The following is a 17,785-nucleotide window of genomic DNA, read 5'->3' on the forward strand; positions in this document are numbered from 1 at the left end:
TACACCAATAATGAAGAAACAGAAAGAGAAATTAAGGAAACAACCCCATTTACAAGTGTACCAAAAACTATAAGATACCTAGGAATAAACCTAGCTGAAGATGTGAAAGACTTGTGCTCTGAAGACTTAGAACACTGATGAAAGAAATTGAAGACAACACAAAGAAATGGAAAGGGATTCCATGCTCATGTATTGGAAGAACACATATTGTTAAAATGTGTATACTACCCAGAGCAATCTACACATTTAATGCTATCCCTTTCAAAATACCAACAGCATTTTTCACAGAACTAGAAGAAGCAATCCTAAAATTTGTATGGAATCACAAAAGACCCCAAATAGCCAAAGCCATCTTGATAAAGAAAAGCAAACTGGAGGCATCACAATTCTGGACTTCAAATTATATTACAAAATTACAGTGATCAAAACAGTATGGCACTGGCACATAAATAGACATATTGATCAATACAGAAAACCTAGAAATGAATCCACAACTATATGGTCAATTAATCTTTGACAAAGCAGGAAAGAATATCTGATTAAGAAAAGGACAGTCTCTTCCATAAATGGTGCTGGGAAAACTGGACAGTGACATACAAAAGAATGAAACTGGACCACTTTCTTACACCATACACAAAAATAAATTCAAAAAGGATTCATGACCTAAAATGTGAACCCTGAAACCATAAAAATCCTAGAAGAGAACACAGATGGTAACCTTTTTGACATGGGTCATAGCAACTTCTTTCTAGATGTGTGTCCTGAGGCAAGGAAAACAAAAGCAAAAATAAACTATTGGGATTTCATCAAAATAAAAACCTTTTGCACAGCAATGGAAACAATCAATAAAACTAAAAGGCAACCAGTGGGATGGGAAAAGATATTTGCAAGTGACATATCCAATAAAGGGTTAGTATCCAAAATACATAAAGATAAAACAAAAAATCTAATTAAAATATGGGTAGAAGACATGAATAGACCTTTCTCCAAAGAAGACATACAAGTGGCCAACACACACGTGAAAAGATGCTCAACATCACTCTTCATCAGGGAAATACAAATCCAAACTACAATGAGATAACACCTCACATCTGTCAGGATGGCTAAAATCAACAACACAAGAAACAACTGGTGTCGGTGAGGTTGTAGAGAAAGGAGGACCCTCTTGCACTGTTGGTGGGAATGCAAACTGCGGCAGCCACTTTGGAAAATAGTATGGAGGTTCCTCAAAAAGTTCAAAATAGAACTACCCTATGATCCAGCAATCACACCACTAGGTATTTACCCAAAGAATACAAAAACACTAATTCAAAGGGATACATGTATCCCTATGTTTATAGCAGCATTATTTACAATAGCCAAGGAATGGAAACAGCCCAAGTGTCCATTGGCTGATGTATTGTATACAATAGCCATCGTATGGAAACAGCCCAAGTGTCCATTGACTGATGTGTAAAGGAGATGTGGTATATAAATACAATGGAATGTTATTCAGTCATAAAAAAGAATGAAATCTTGTCATTTGCAACAACAACATTGATGGAGCTAGAAAGTATAATGCTAAGGGAAATATGTCAGTCAGAGAAAGACAAATACCATATGATCTCACTCAATATATGGAATTTAAGAAACAAAACAGATGAGCAAAGGGAAAAAGAGAGAGATAATCAAGAAACAGACTCTTAATTTAGATAATAAACTGATGGTTACCAGAGGGGGAAGGTAGGGTGATGAGTGAAATAGGGGATGGGGATTAAGGAGTGAACTTACTGTGTTGAGCCCTAGGTTTTGTATGGAATTCTTCGATTGTTATATTGTATACCTGCAACTAATATTACACTCTATGTTAACTGGAAGTAAAATAAAAACAAACAAAAAACCCAAAAAAGTGTGGAAATAAAAAACTGCCAGCCAAGAATAATCTACCTAGTAAAGTTATCCTTCAGAATTAAAGGAGAGAGAGATGTTTCCTCATAAACAATAGCTGAAGGAGTTCATCACCACTAGACTGGCCTTAGAAGAAATGTTAAAGGGAGTTTTTAGAGCTGAAATAAAAAGAACCCTAATTAGTAACAGGAAAACATATGAAAGTATAAATCACATGGGTAAATAGTTAAATTAGAAATAATATTATAATGATGGTGGACTAATCACTTATAATCTGCTATGAAGGTTAAAAGACAAAAGTAGTAAAAATTACAAAATACAATGTGTTAATGGATATACAAAATAAAACAATGTAAACTGTGACATCAAAAACTTAAAACATGGGGAGTGGTATAAGTAAACATGTAGAACTTTAGAATGCATTCAAACGTAAGTTGTTTTTATCAGCTTAAAATAGACCATTATAATTCTAAGATGTTTTATGTAAGCTTCATGGTAACTACAAAGCAAAAACCTTACACAAAAGATAATGAGAGGAATCTGAGCATGCCAGTAGAGATAATCATGAAATCACAAACAAAGAGAGCAAGAGAAGGAACAAAGTAATTACAAAACAGCCAAAACAAAATACAATTAACAAAATGGCACTAAGTCCATACCAATTAGTAATTATGTTAAATATAAATAGATTAAATTTTCCAGTCAAGACAGAGTGGCTGAATAGATAAGAAAGCAAGACCTAAGTATATGCTACCTACAAAAGTACAGTTATTTGCACTTATTGCCTGGGTTGCACTTAAATTACACATTTATTGTTTTTAAGATGGTATTAGGGGGAGCCTGGGTGGCTCAGTCTTTAAGCATCCTGGGATCGAGCCCCACGTCGGGCTCCCTGCTCAGCAGGAAGCCTGCTTCTCCCTCTCCCCAACTTGTGTTCCCTCTCTTGCTGTGTCTCTCTGTCAAATAAATAAATAAAATCTTTTTTTTAAAGATTTTATTTATTTATTTGACAGAGAGCACAAGTAGGCAGAGAGGCAGGCAGAGGGAGAGGGAGAAGCAGACTCCCCGCTGAGCAGGGAGCCCGACGCGGGGCTCGATCCCAGGACTCCAGGATCATGACCTGAGCAGAAGGCAGCTGCTTAACCGACTGAGCCACCCAGGTGCCCCAATAAAATCTTTTTTTAAAAAAAGAGGGTATTAGAAGACAAATCATTGACCAAAAAAATCTATTTATGTCACACAATAGCTTAATGCCTTTTGAGACAATATTAGGTAATAGTAATGTATTTTTTTTCACTTACATATTTATTCATTTATTTATTTTATTATTATGTTATGTTAATCACCATATATTACATCATTAGTTTTTGATGTAGTGTTCCATGATTCATTGTTTGCGTATAACACCCAGTGCTCCATTCAGTATGTGCCCTCTTTAATACCCGTCACCAGGCTAACCCATCCCCCATCCCCCTTTTGAAGCAATGATTAAAAACAAAAAAATCACTCCTGTAGCTTTTGATGATTCCTTTATCAGGTTTCATTAAGGTCCATTTTTGCATATATTATCTTATTATGATCAGAGTCCAGTTAATATTTAATTATGTTCAAACACTGAAAGTGTTCACCATTTTGTAGGTGTTAGGAATTCTTTTAAAACATATCATGGAGCTGGAGTTGCCTTCCCCAAGAATATGGCAGATTCATTCACTTGCTATGTGCTCCAGGCTTCTAGAATAAATTCCTCTACTGTAGAGAACAGAAAAATAAGTGCTACACTGGTCCTTACAGCTAGGAGTCTGGATAAAATTTAGTTTCCATCAGTTGGAAATGCTTGCTCTAACTTGAATTTGGAGTTAAGGAGACAGTGGGCTAGGTGTCTATTTTGTAGGCACTGTTACAATGGGAATATCCTGCCCCAGAAGATAAATTTTGTTGCCAGTTCTCATATTCCAGATCACAAATAAGGTGATATGTTTCTAAAATTAATGTTCTGGGAGTAGCTTTCTGTTTCCCATATTTTAACTAAGTTTTGTTTCTACAAATTGGCAGTTTCCTGGCTGAGGCAAAGGAAGCACTTTTCTTTATGAGTCAGTGTGCTACTTTGTTCTCACAGTCATCCCAAGAGGCCCAGCCTAGAGGCTGCTCTCCTGGTTCTTCCAACAGTTTTGTAAATCTAGTCTGTGAATTACATTCCATATCTGCTTAAACTATAACTAATCTCTGACTGATATGGTATCTGGTACCCCAGTGAGTTGCAGACAAGAAAGGCATCCTTCAAGTGCTTATTGAAAACACCAATGTTATAGACTGGTTAGCAATAGGATTTTGGACAATAAAGGTAGCTGAAAGCTTAATCAGGAGTTAATTCCTAACACTGATATTGTTCTAGAATGTATCTTTACTTCAGCAAATCAACATGGCCCTGGTATAAGATATGTAAATACTGATCAGGAAAATGCCTTCTTCTCTCTTCCCTGATAAGCAGAAAATAGAAGTATTATCTCCTGGAGGGATATCAGTCGACCTTGACTGTCTTGCCTCAAGGATACAGCAACTCTCTGATTTTCCTAATTTACTAAGTGAAATAAGCCAGACACAAAAGGACAAATATTGTATGACTCCACTTGCATAAAATATCTAGAAGAGGTACATTCTGAGACAGAAAGCAGATTAGAGATTTCCATAAGCAGCGAAGAGGGCAAATGGAATTACTGCTTAGTGGGTACAGGGTTTGTCTGGGATGATAGAGAAGTTTTGGAAACAGATCATGGTGATAGGTACACCACATTGTGAGTGTAATTAATGTCACTGAATAGTATACTTCAAAAATGGTTAAAATGGCAAATTTGTTATATATATTTTAGCAAAGTTTTTTAAAAAATGAAATTGAAGTCCTTCTTAATTTCTTATTCTAGCCATTTTAGGTAGAGGGGCTCTTGGTTCCTGGGCAATTCCACCTTTAATTAAGAGTGGATCTCCTGCAGTAAGTGATACCAGATTTCTCCACTGGAATGAGTATGTGTCCTAGAGTGTCACAGCTAATGCATTAGTTACACACAAGTATTTTGACAATTTCCCATTTGAAGAGTGTAAAAAGCTAACAAAATACAAAGATTATTGCAGTTCCAGGCTCCATATTCCAAATACAAAAAGCAAGGTAATTCTCAGTCTATAAAACAATTACCATATACAATGGAATATTACTCAGCCATCAGAAAGGGTGAATACCCAACTTTTGCATCAACATGGATGGGACTGGAGGAGATTATGCTAAATGAAATAAGTCAAACAGAGAAAGTCAATTATCATATGGTTTCACTTATTTGTGGAACATAAGGAATAGCATGGAGGACATTAGGAGAAGGGAAAACTGAAGGGGGAGAAATCAGAGGGGGAGACAAACCATGAGAGACTATGGACTCTGAGAAACAAACTGAGGGTTTTAGAGGGGAGAGGGGTGGGGGAATGGGTTAGCCCGGTGATGGGTATTAAGGAGGGTAGGTACTGCGTGGAGCACTGGGTGTTATAGGCAAACAATGAATTATGGAACACTACATCAAAAACTAATGATGTACTGTATGGTGACTAACATAACAATAATAATAAAAAAAAGACATTAAAAAAACTGGAGAAAAAAGGGAAAAGGACTGAAAAAAAATCATGATAAGCAAATTTATGTTTTTGAAATTTAGTCCTTGGGTTTGTTGAAAGTCATAGCAAATAAAGAATGGTATCTACAGGAAAGACAGTAAACAAAAAAATGTTTTGTTTCATGCCCATCTATAAAGCTGATCTTCTAAACCTATGACGTACGTATTTGTGGTTTGTTGAAAGAAATATTCCCTTTACTCAACAAAGACTTATTTCTTACCAGTAAGGTTCCATCTGCTATTCTCCTTAAGAGGTTAATTCTGCCTCTATGGAGGGGAGAACCCACATATATTTAATTTCCTTTCTGGAAAGGTATCATTTGAGGCATTGCGGTCTTCTTGCAATGTCAAGAAATTGGAACATTGTCACTTCAGGCACCAAACTACTCTTAAAATCCTGTTCTTCCTCCTGAAGTTTATCTAATTGTTTCAATTCCCTTTGCATCTGGGAGCTGTGTGGCTGGCATTTCTTTTTAAATTTTTTTTATTGTTATGTTAATCACCATACATTACATCATTAGTTTTTGATGTAGTGTTCCATGATTCATTGTTTGTGCATAACACCCAGTGCCCCATGCAGAACGTGCCCTCTTTAATACCCATCACCAGGCTAACCCATCCTCCCACCCCCCTCCTCTCTAGAACCCTCAGTTTGTTTTTCAGAGTCCATCATCTCTCATGGTTCATCTACCCCTCCGATTTCCCCCCCTTCATTCTTCCCCTTCTGCTATCTTCTTTTTTTTTCCCTTAACATATATTGCATTATTTGATTCAGAGGTACAGATCTAAGATTCAACAGTCTTGCACAATTCACAGCGCTTACCAGAGCACATACCCTCCCCAGTGTCTATCACCCAGCCACCCCATCCCCCCACCCCCCACCACTCCAGCAACCTCAGTTTGTTTCCTGAGATTAAGAATTCCTCATATCAGTGAGGTCATATGATACATGTCTTTCTCTGATTGACTTATTTCGTTCAGCATAACACCCTCCAGTTCTATCCATGTCACTTTTGAAGGCAGGTGTGCTTATCTCTGCGGGCGTTTCCTAAAGGAATAAGAGCCCAGCCCAAGGAGCGTCACAGACTTTATATCTTTAATAACAGAAACTGCTTTTACTCCTTAGCAATCCCAGTGTCTGCTGGCTGTATGGTGCAGCCTGCATTTATGTCCTAACAGCTTTCTATATGAGTGAGAGCTGGAAACAGGCTCTTCAAATACTGCTCCGTAGCGCCTGTGAAAGGTATTTCTCCCTTCTTAGACAGAGGTCATTGTGGTAATTTTCAGCTGTTGACATTGTTCCTCGTTCATACTGCTTTTCATTGGATAATGGCTTATTGTAAGCATCAGAGTAAAAGTGACACTGGAATCCAAGGGGTTTGTCTTTACTCAGTTTCCAATTAAATGCTGCATTTTCCTTCTATAGTCTACAGATTTGATTGTTTGGTTTCAAGAAATAGGGTAAATTAAACCCAGTAGACTATCTGACATGCCTATAGCTTTAAGACAGCTGAGGAACAGGTGGTCTAAAATCCACAGCCCTTTCAATTAATTTAGTGGACTCACTTGGATCTAATTCTATGAAAAAACCTATTTAGTGGCCATCAAGCTGTCAGTCAGAGACCCTTGAGTGAAGAGACAGGCAAAGCAATAGAATTAAAATAAAGCAATTATATTTGCCAAGTAGACTATTTCATGTAAAGGAACAGCAACACCAACAGGTGTTACATTGGAGCAATTGAAGTTTGTATAATAATGTGTTTCTCCCTAGCTTTTCTGAAAAGCCCATAAAGATGGTCTTTTTTACTTTTATGACCAAATAAGACCCTATCTCTGACTGCTGCCTGGAGTTTGCAGTCCTTTTATTATAATGGGGTGGAAAAGTTTTCTGCTTTAAAGACCAGGTCCCTGGCTTTTTATTGATTATACTGTTTTTAAAATACAAATTACACTATTTTGAAACACAAATGTCTATTCCCCATTTATTGCAGCCCTAATACATTAGAAACACCTAAAGACCTAAAGCAGGGCGCCTGGGTGGCTCAGTTGGTTAAGCGACTGCCTTCGGCTCAGGTCATGATCCTGGAGTCCCTGGATCGAGTCCCACATTGGGCTCCCTGCTCAGCAGGGAGTCTGCTTCTCCCTCTGACCCTCCCCCCTCTCATGTGCTCTCTCTCTCAAATAAATAAATAAAATCTTAAAAAAAAAAAAGACCTAAAGCAGACCGATAGAAGACATTTGTAACATTTAAAACAAGTGAGTAACTTCTGGACTCTAAAAGGACCCCTTGCACAGTAGAAAGATAAAAAAAGGAACATGATATTTGTTTGGGAAACAACCCAATGTCCATCAATAGATAAGTGGATAAAGAAGATGTTATTATATACATACTCCATATATATATGGAACGTTACTCAGCCATAAAAAAAAGAATGAAATCTTGCCATTTGCAACAATGTGGATGGAGCTAGAGAGTATTATTCTAAGCAAAATAAGTCAGAGAAAGATAAATTCCACATATGATTTCACTCATATGTGGAATTTAAGAAACAAAACAAAGAAAAAAGACAAAAAAACCCACAAAAAACAGACTCTTAAGTACAGAGGATAAATTGATGGTTACCAGAGGGGAGGTGGGGAATGGGTGAAACAGGTGCAGGGGATTAAGAGTACACTTACCATGATGAGCACTGACTAATGTATGGAATTGTTGAGTCACTATATTAGACACCCGAAACTAATGTTAACTGGAATTAAAATAAAAACTTAAAAATGCCAGAAAAACCCCATACTGTGATCATTTGTCATCAATATAGATCTTATCTTTTTTAAAAAAGGAACATGATACATATTGTATGTTTATTATATTTCAATAAGAAGTTAAAATGAAAAGTAAACACAGTAGACTATTTTAAAAGAGATACCAATGATCCCCTTCTAGACTGACAAAAATTAGACAACTAAAATGATATCAAATACTGTCAGGGATATAAGAAAATGTGTTATTTCTTGCACTGTCAGTGGGAATACAAACTGGCATCACCATCCTGGGGAAGACAAAATCTAGCACTATTTAGGACATAGCTCCACTCCTGGAAATATACCAAGAAACTCTCATTTAGGTCCACAGGGAACATGGAGAAGCTCACCAGCATGAGTAACTGTTCTTTGAATGACATAAAAAATGTAATGAGATAGGTCACATGAAATGCTGGGGATGCTAGTACCTTTCACATACTAGGGACCACATACATGTTAGCTAATGAATAAGAAGCAGAAGATAGGGATGCCTGGGTGGCTCAGTCAGTCAAGCTTCTGTCTTCGGCTCAGGTCATGATCCAGCGTCCTGGGATCGAATCCCACATCGGGCTCTCTGCTCAGCAAGGAGTCTGCTTCTCCCTCTCTTGCTCCCCCTATTCATGCTTGCTCTCTCTCTGAAGTAAATAAATAAAATCTTAAAAAAAAAAAAGCGGAAGATAATGGGGCATACCTGGCTGAATGCAGGATGGAATGTGGAAACGAAAGCTATCCATTTACATATTACTCCACCAAGGCCATTTGTAGCAGTAAATAAGACATTTTCCCCTTGATTCCTAGGCTTGTGGAGAAAAGTGGAGGAAAAAAAGCCGAAAAAAATTACTGGCAGAAGAGTGAGTGCATGAGAAGAGGTAATGAAGCCTGAAGCGATTCAGGTTTCTAAAAGGACTCTGGAGCCACAGAACACTTGAGGAAGTCATTCTGGGCAATACAGAGGATGATGGTCCGAAAAGCCACCAGGGCAGACAAGGGCTCATGAAGTGACGAGACAAGCAGAGTTACATTCAGCTGACATCATGAGTGGCAGAAAAGTAATGAAAAAATAAGGCCTTGAAGCTGAAGATAAATCAAAGAGCAATAAGACAGGCAGAGGTGAACTGGCTGGAGAGCTAATGATGTTTAAGCTTTAGAGTCCCTCCCTTGCACAGGCCCACCAGAGGGTCTGCACCTGATCTGGTAATCTTCTTTATAAAGATAACCTCCTCAAATTTTATAAGCCTAACAGAAGCCAAGTGTGCCCCACATAATGTCTTCCCGCTAGAGATATGCCTTGTTGTCATTTTGTCCTGCTTACGTTGAGAGCAAAACACCTTGCAGGTGCCGTTTGTCGCATTGGGTACCTCCTCGAGCTTGGCCTGGAGAGATCGGGAGAAAGTGTCCCAGGGATCAGCTGACGCTCCCGTAGTTTCACTTCCCCTCCTTATCGGTGCAAATCGATGCTGTTGGGGATTACCAGAGGACGAATTCAAAGCAGGAGTAGACAAGACACCAAGTGGAAGACAGCGTCTTCATCCTGAGTCCCACACAGGGTGAACGAAGCACTCAGGGCCTCTCTGACATGTGTAGCTTATCAAGTTAATGACACAGCTCAGCTTTCTCCTATGTGCCCAGAAATAAAATCTAGAAGAACTGGAAATCCTTTGAAAAGGACACCAATAGGGTCACCAGCTAGACTCCCATTTAATATCATGAGGATTGATAGCTTTTCTACCTGCGGTCGCGAAAGGAGACCACCGGCACCTGCGTAATTGCTACACCCGGGCAGAGACAGTCAGCATCCCACAGACCTGGAAACCCACGGGGCCGCCTGCAGGGTCTTACTATTGCACTCACTTAGCTAAATAAACGTGTAATCTGTAACCACTGGCATAAATTACCTACTTCACAGCCTGCTCCAGAGCATGAAGAAAAATCAGGGAGAGACAAAGGGATTCTTTCTTGTAATTCCATCCACTGAGGGCAAATTGATGAAACAGTTTACGCAGCTCATTAATTGAGCTGGCGGCTGAAGGGTACTACACAGCAGCTGGAAGGGTCCAGCCAATCAAAGCAAGTAGATGTAGATGTGCCCTCTGCACTGCAGCTTGACTTAACAGAATTTACTGTTGTTTAGCGCCTTGCCACCTTTTCAAAGCTCCAGACTGGCAGCTTTGGGGTCACAGGCGAGGTTGTTGGGATACAGCTTCTTGGGGCCCATCCAGACCCACTGAACAGAATCTGCATTCAAAGATCCCCAAATGATGCATATGCACAATAAAGTTCGAGAAGCACTAGCTTAAAGGAATAATATTTAGATGTTCAAAAACTCCCCTCCCAAGGCTAGTACCTTGGTCTAAGCTCACCATTGAAATCTGAGAACACACGCCATGCATTGTTAACAAGGGCTCTAGAATATATACACACACACAAATCCTAGATCATCCTTTTTTTTTTTTTTTTTTTTTTTTATATGACAGAGACAGCGAGAACAGGAACACAAGCAGGGGGAGTGGGAGAGGGAGAAGCAGGCTTCCCGCGGAGCAGGGAGCCTGATGTGGGACTCCATCCCAGGACCCTGGGATCATGACCTGAGCTGAAGGCAGACGCGTAACGACTGAGCCACCCAGGCGCCCAATCCTAGATCATCCTTTACCAATTGTGTGCCCTTGGGTAAACTGTCAACCTCTTTGGCTTCAGTTTCCTTAACTATTAAGTGGGATAACAATACAGTTGACTTTTGAACCACGTGGGTTTGAACTGTGTGAGTCCACTTACATGCAGATTTTTTTTTATAAACACAGTGCAGTACTGTAAATGTATTTTCTTTATGATTTTCTTAACATTTTCTTTACTCTGGCTTACTTTATTGCGAGAATACAGTATATATAATACATATAACATGCAAAATATGTGTTAATTGACTGTTTATGTTATCAGTAAGTCTTCCCCTCAACAGGCTATTAGCAATGTTTGGAGGGAGTCAAAAGTTACACATAGGTTTTTGACTGCTCCAGAATCAGTGCCCCTAACCCCCATGTTGTTTGAGGGCCAACTGTATTTCTTTCTTTATAAGACTGTGCTATGAATGCCAAGCTCAGAGCATGTGGCCTACAGCAAGGCTTCAATAGAAGTTTGCTTTTAATAGTACCATGACTGGGGTATGGACTTAAGGTATGATTTGGGAATGCATAACTGGATCCAATGACCTCAGCTGCTAGCCTTGATTATATGATTGCTGACCCTTTGCTTGTCTCCTTGGCTCAGTTCTCTGCAGGAAATACACAGACTCTCTAGGTGGCATTGTTTGAATCCTAAACACTCCTCTTGCCTCTCAGTGCAACTGTGGGATTAGCTCATTTTTCTAGCAAAGTTCCGTGCCCTCCCGCCCAGGAGTTGCAGCTTTCAAAAGTAGGCCAAAGTAGAAAATGTGCTGGTCTTTGCACAAATTATTTGTGATTCAGCTTCATGTAGATACTCAACTGGACCATCTCCACATTTAGGCATCTCAAAGGAGTAGACACAGAGCGGAAAATTCTAAAACTTTTTTTTTATTCTAGTAGAAATTGGGTTAATCCAAAAGCCCAGGTTTCTAAAGTCCAGAAAATAATTACTTTGGGAATCAGGAGGGATGTGGTGAAGGTCCTGACAGATGGTCTAGGGGAATGAGGAACCACCATGTTCCATATAAACAATATTCATATAGGGTTATCCCTCTTCTCTCCCCACCTATCTGATGCTATTTAATTCCTTGATATGTTCTCTCTCCCTTCCAGAAAATAAAAATCTTACAACAGTAAGAGGAAATTAGAACATAAGAATGAGAATTCCACACAACTAGGTAGGTGCAGATGAAAGAATACTGAGTAGTGACAAATGAAGTGGACATTTACCTTATACACTTCTCTGTGCCATCTCTTACTCCATTGTAAAATGGACCAAATCCTTCCTCTCTACTAGTAAGATGGAGGTAAAATTCTTACAGGGAACTTGGGAGTAGCTGCAAACTTTAAAGTAGTCCTTCTCAAACACTACAGGGCACCAGAATCACCCAGGGAGCTTGTGAAACATCTATTTCTGGGCTCCATCCCTGCTGCTTCTGATTCAGCAGGTCTGGGGAAGAGTCTAAGAATTTGCATTTCTAACAAGCTTTCAGGTGATGTTGATGCTGCAGGTGCCTGAACCACACCTGCCCTGGGAAGCACTGAGCCAGAGCGTATCTCACGTTTGCTTCTCTCCTTCTTTTCTCCTTTTGCTGTGACAAATACAACCAAACAAGGGGAGTCTAAAATGCCCTGGTTAAGGTCTTTGCCAGTGATTGCATACGAATCTATTAGTTTTCATTTCTATTTGTATCTGTTAATATTACATCTGAGTTCTTACTGCCAAGCCTGACCCTTCCCCAGGATTCTGGGTGGGTAGTTTTGGAGGCAACATGGTGTAGTGCTTAGAAATAGGGCTGGGGTAGGGCTCTATGCTGGACTGCCTGCTTGATCACTGTTCTGGTTACACACTTAGTCAAGTTATTTTATATTTCTGGGCCTCTTTTTTTGTTGTTTTTTTGTTTGTTTTGTTTTTGATAGAGATCATATTAGTACATCCCTTTTAGTGTTTTTGTGAGGATTAAATAAATATAAGAAAACCATATACAATAAGATTTGGAACAAGGTCTTTGAATTCAAGTTAGGCGTGATTATAGGCATGAGAAAAAAAATCTCAAATGTCAGGGTGCCTCTGAGTGTTATAGGTATTTTCCTCCACGATTTTTATATAAATTTCACTTGGTCTGAAGAGGTTTAGTATCCTCACTTTTTAACAGAGATGAGAAAATAGAACCTCTTGAGGTTATTTGGGTTATTTGCCCAAACAAATGGCACAGTCAAGATTTGTTCCTCAGGCTTATTCTGCTCAAATTCTACCCCCCCACCCCCTCTCTCTCATTAACATGCATATTTTTTGTAGTACAGACCTTGATGAATTCTTTGAAGCCCCTCTACCACACTTCCCAGAGCACTCTCCTGAAGACCCAAGAAGTACTGAACCCCATAAAGTATTTATTTGACAATACGGTGAAACAATTATCAGGAGGCTCAATCACATATACTTTGGTGGAAATAAAATTAGATTTATCTGTTAAGGGCTACTGTTCTCACTGTAAAATATTTTTTTTTAAGATTTTATTTATTTATTTGAGAGAGAGAGACTGAGAGAGAGAGCACATGAGAGGGGGAGGGTCGGGAGGGTAAGAGGGAGAAGCAGACTCCCTGCCAAGCAGGGAGCCCGATGCGGGACTCGATCCAGGGACTCCAGGATCATGACCTGAGCCGAAGGCAGTCGCTTAACCAACTGAGCCACCCAGGCGCCCTGTAAAATATTAAGGTAGGAATAAAGTCCCTAAATGAGAACTTTGAAATAAGGATTGGGGACGCCTGGGTGGCTCAGTTGGTTAAGCATCTGCCTTCGACTCAGGTCATGATCTCAGGGTCCTGGGATCCAGTCCCATATCAGGCTCCTTGCTCAGTGGGGAGCCTGCTGCTCCCTCTGCCTCTGCTGCTCCCCCTGCTTGTGCTCTCCCTCACTCTTTCTCTCTCTCTCTGGCAAATAAATACATAAAATCTTTTTAAAAATTTAAAATTATAAAATAAGTAAAATAAGGATTGCGCATAAAAACAAAGCTTCACTTCACATAACACTATTAGGGATTAATTTTACAATTCTATTAATAGAATTTTTCACAAAGACTCCAGGTTCAAGAAGGAAGCCTAAGGATACATAATTTCCCCTTTCTTCCTAAGGCCCCGCTGAAATAAAAGTACAGAAATAAGCTAAAGAAGAAACCAACAGTGGCTAAGAGAATGAATTCTCCAGAGGCCACCAATGTGTAAGCTACTACAAGAAAATTTTTAAAGATTAAAAATAGTTCACATGTTAGAGATAATAAGCAGAATAGCCACAACCTATAATATGTTAGGAGGAACTGGCAGAAGAGATGGGAATATGTCTGCTATAGAAACCCTAGAGGAGCTCTGGACTTAAAGATGGCAGGGACAGCAGGGCAACAACAAAAATAATGTGTGCAGATCTTTTATAGAGTACACTGCATCAGTCAGCTACCCTATTACACCCAACCTCCTCTCAAAGAGCAGATTCCTTGACATTTGGCCAAAAACAAACAAAAGACAGGTCTTTCTTCTAGAAGGAAGTTGAATAAAATGACTGCAAAAAGCAGGGATGTTGATGCCTCAGAAAAAAATAAAAAATAAAAAAACAACCTCCTAATTTTGACATTTGGTGAACTAGCATTGTGATATTCAACTCTGTGCCTGCTCATGTTAAAACTAAGCCTGCCCTTGCAACGCTGGGCCTGCTCCATATAGCACCCAGTCAAACTAGTCAAGTAGGAGCTCTAGCAGCATGTCTTACACAAACTCTTTGGATCCCCAGGTATATGAGCAAAACCGGTATATGAGACAACATGCAAGGAGAACAAGAAGTAAAATTTTAAAGAAACAAAATGATAGGAACAAAGATACCAAAATAGAAAATTAGGTTTTCGAGGAGTCTTTAGGTTCAGACCCCAAAAAGGCTACAAAGTAGTAGATTGGGTAGGCTGATCCTTTCTGAGTAACCTAGAATTGGTACACTTGGCCTCCTGCCAGAAGCAAATGTAAATGCAAAAGGTCTTATTAGATATAAAACAGCATATTTCATAATAAAGAATTTCAATTCACTGGAAACAGAGCAAATCTCAATTTGTAAAGTCTCAAGTTATAGGAAGAAAAAAAATTAAAATTTATGGGAGAAATTGACCTATCCACAATCATAGAGGAAGATTTTTAAACATTTCTAAGTTCCCGTCAGATTAAGAAAGAGATCACTTCTTGCAACATTGTGAGGTCTTGGCTGGTGAAAAAAAAATCAAGATAAAGAAATAAAATGTGTAAGATGCAGAAAAGAAGCAGTAAAATGAATCATATTTGTATGTTATGATTATGTACTAGAAAAATTAATGAGAATTTAAAAATGAATTAAACACACAAAAATAGTTTTTCTATAAACCAACAATTAGAAAAAAATTTAAAGACCATTTAAAAGAGAAAAATATATCCAATATTGAGACATCAATCTAGCAGAAAGACTTGCAAGAAAATTACACAAAAATGCATAAAATACTCAAAGAAGTTGTTAAAGATTAAAAAGAAAAAATACATAAAATGTTACTGAGATATATTAAAGAAGAAAAAATAATTGGAGAAACATCATATACATTGTTTAGATAACTCAATTTTATTAAACTGTGAATTTGATGTATATTTTCAAACACATCCCAGGTCATAAGCTCACACAGTATTTTGACAAAAACTGACAAAATGATTCTAAGTTTTATTGTAATTGCAAATGACCAAAAAACCAAGATATTCTTTAAGATTAAGAACTAGGTGAAAAGATTTATTCAAGTGGATATTGCAAGAGCAAATACAAAGAAGCTTAATCCTCCTGTTGAAAATAAGGAAAATAAGACTTCTGTTTTTTTGAAAGCATTTTCTTTTCGTAAGCCTCTAATGGTAAATGTAAATAATTTTTTAAAAGACTCTTGCCACTTTTACAACCAAGGAATGTCTTTCTCAAGGACTTTGGAGGCATCCTTTTGAAATGTAAGCATCAAGGGAAATAGAACCTCTATTTTCCAGTCCTGATGGAAGGGTGAGAGCCAAACTTTTATTGATTTGAAGTTTTTATTTTGATTTCAGTTAGTTAACATACAATTTTTTTTATTATGTTCAATCAACCAACATATAGTACATCATTGTTTTTGATACAGTGTTATATCAGTTTCAGGTGTACAATGTAGTGATTCAACGCTTCCATACCTCACTCTGTGCTCATCACAAGTGAACTCCTAATCCCCATCACCTAGTAAACACATCCCCCTCACCCCCTCCCCTCTGGTAACATCAGTTTGTTCTCTATAGTTAAGAGTCTGTTTCTTGGTTTGCCTCTCTCTCTCTATTTTTTCCCTTTGCTCATTTATTTTGTTTCTTAATTTCCACATGAGTGAAATCATATGGTATTTTTCTTTCAGTGTCTGATTTATTTCACTTAGGATTATACTTCCTAGCTCTATCCATGTCATTTCAAGATTTCATTCATTTTTATGGTTGAGTAATATTCTATTGTGTGTTTATATATATATATATACACACGTATATATATATACACATATGTATATATATATGTATACATACCATATATACCATTTCTTATTTGTCCATTCATCAGTCAATGGACACTTGGGCTCCTTCCATAATTTGGCTATTATAGATAATGCTGCTGTAAACATTGGGGTACATGTATCTCTTTGAATTGTACTGAATTGTATTCTTTGGGTAAATACCCAGTAGTGCAATTGTTGGATTGTAGGGATGCTGTTTTGAACACTACAGCTTTGTAATATAACTTAAGTCCAGAATTGTGATGTCTCTAGCTTTGCTTTATTTTTCAAGATGGCTTTGGCTATTTGGGGTCTTTTGTGATTCCATACAAATTTTAGGATTGTTTGTTCTAGTTCTGTGAAAAATGCTGCTGGTATTTTGATAGGGATAGCATTAAATGCATAGATTGTATTGGGTAGTAATAGACATTTTAACAGTATTTGTTCTTCCAATCCATGAGCATGGGATCTCTTTCCATTTCTTTGTGTTGTCTTCAATTTCTTTCATCAGCGTTTCATACTTGTCAGAGAACAGGCCTTTCCCCTCTTCATTAAGGTTTATTCCTAGGTATCTTATAATTTTTGTACACTTGTAAATGGGGTTGTTTTCTTAATTTCTCTTTCTGTTTCTTCATTATTGGTGTATAGAAATGCAACAGATTTCTGTACATGGATTTTGTATCCTGTGACTTTACTGAATTCATTTAACAGTTTCATCAGGTTTTTGGTGAAGTCTTTTTGGTTTTCTATACTTATAGTATTATGCCATCTGCAAACCAAAGTTTTCTTTCTTTCTTACACATTGGGATGCCTTTTATTTCTTTTTGGTGTCTAATTGCTGTGGCGAGGACTTCCATTACTATATTGGATATTGTACTTTCTCAAATGCTTTTTCTGTGTCTACTGAGATAATCAAATGGTTGTTATCCTTTCACTTATTGATGTGATGTATCGCATTGATTGATTTGCAAATATTGAAGCACCCTTGCAACCCAGGAATAAATCCCACTTGATCATGGTGAATGATTTTTTCACGTATTGTTGGATTTGGTTTGCTAGTATTTTGTGGAGGATTTTGCATCCATGTTCATCAGGGATATTGGCTTATAGTTATCATCTTTAGTGGTGTCTTTATATGGTTTTGGCATCAGGGTAATGGTCTTTCAGTATGAATTTGGAACTTTTCCTTCCTTTTCTAATTTTTGGAATAGTTTGAGAAGAATAATTCTTCTTTAAATGT

The sequence above is a fragment of the Mirounga angustirostris genome, unplaced genomic scaffold (genome assembly GCF_029215605.1).
Source record: "Mirounga angustirostris isolate CCGP_5_RB_7025 unplaced genomic scaffold, mMirAng1.0.hap1 SCAF_1, whole genome shotgun sequence".
Lineage (NCBI taxonomy): Eukaryota > Metazoa > Chordata > Mammalia > Carnivora > Phocidae > Mirounga > Mirounga angustirostris.